The following is a 1,491-nucleotide window of genomic DNA, read 5'->3' on the forward strand; positions in this document are numbered from 1 at the left end:
GCATCCAAGCAGCTGCCCATCCGCTTCAAAGAGTCTGCTCTCTCTCTAAATCTCTCTCTTTTGACTTCCTTCTATCTGGAATGTTCCACTCTGGCATGCGCGTTGATATCGCGGCATCCAAGTCAACGCGTGCCCCTAAAGCAAGAGCCGAGTCCCGCTATTGGCGTAAACCCGGGTCCGCCTACATATTTGTATAAAATAATCCTTGACAATAAAGTAAGAGCCTAGTCCCCCTATGGGCTCGGAGAGCATAGTCCCCCTATACTACGTTTAATGCATTTGTATCTTAAGGGTTAAAATGACAACATTGTGGTCACACTAATGAGGAGGAGATAGTACTTGTGACTAATAAGGAGGAGATACGAATTCTATATTAGTCTAAGAGAAGGTATACTTAATGGCTGTTAAAAAAAAATAAAAGGCTTTCTTGATATACTCAATGGCTCTTAAAAAGAATAAAAGGCTTTCTTGATGGCCCTAATGGCTTGAAAACATTAGAGGAAACAAAATTAAAAAGAAAAAAACAAATGTATAAGGTGCATTCTACCATCTCTATATTTATATTTATATGCACACAAAAAGTATTTTTACTTTCTACCTCCATGCATGGTCTTTTCATGATTTTTTAAACTCACCCTTTACTTATGTACTCGATATGTTTTGAAAGGATTTTTTATTTTTCGAGATCGGGGAGACCTAATTAAAATTAAAAGGTATTCCTAATGACTGCAAAAAGGTTAAAAGGTATTCCTAATTCAAAGATTTCATCAATAATAACAAAAAAGATGCGTTAGTCTATAGCATGAACAACAACAGGCAATGATGAAGCACGTACATTTGCAACAATATCAGCTAGACGTGAGAAGGACGGATACAACATAGAGAGAGAGAGAGAGAGAGAGCGAGAGAGCGAGCGAGAGAGAGGACACTTTAAAGAGAAAAAAACGTTAGAAAAAATAAAAGAGAAGAGAAACACAAATACAATGTGAAGTTTATCACCTCTTTATATAAACACAAAAGGTCTTTTGATTTTTCACCTTTATATGTCTTTTGACATTTCACATCATCTGTCTTTTGATTTCCTAAGCTCACCCTTCACTAACACACTTAATATGTTGACTCCAGAAAAGGGCTTTCTTCATTTATTAGTAAAGCTAAAGCCAAAGTCTAATCTCACCTAGGAACAGTAGTCTTTTCTAGTCTTTGAATTCTTATAGGTTCACTAAGAGCCTGGTCTCATTATGGTTAAGAATATTAGTGGTATTTAAACTAATGCAAAGTCCCACATGTATTTGAAGACGGATATTAGAAGTATTTGAGTTTCCTTCTCCTCAAAAACAAGGAAGATCTTTTTGACTTGAAAGTTCTAAACTTGTAAAGAACATTTTCCTGCAAAGAGGGCCATCCATTGATTTTAAACGTATTTGCTTAATACGCACCATTTCTTTTGAATTAGAAGCACTACTAGAGTTATGTCTAAAAGCAAGGGTA

This window comes from Adiantum capillus-veneris, chromosome 22, assembly GCF_014529385.1.
Source record: "Adiantum capillus-veneris isolate H3 chromosome 22, ASM1452938v2, whole genome shotgun sequence".
Taxonomy (NCBI): domain Eukaryota; kingdom Viridiplantae; phylum Streptophyta; class Polypodiopsida; order Polypodiales; family Pteridaceae; genus Adiantum; species Adiantum capillus-veneris.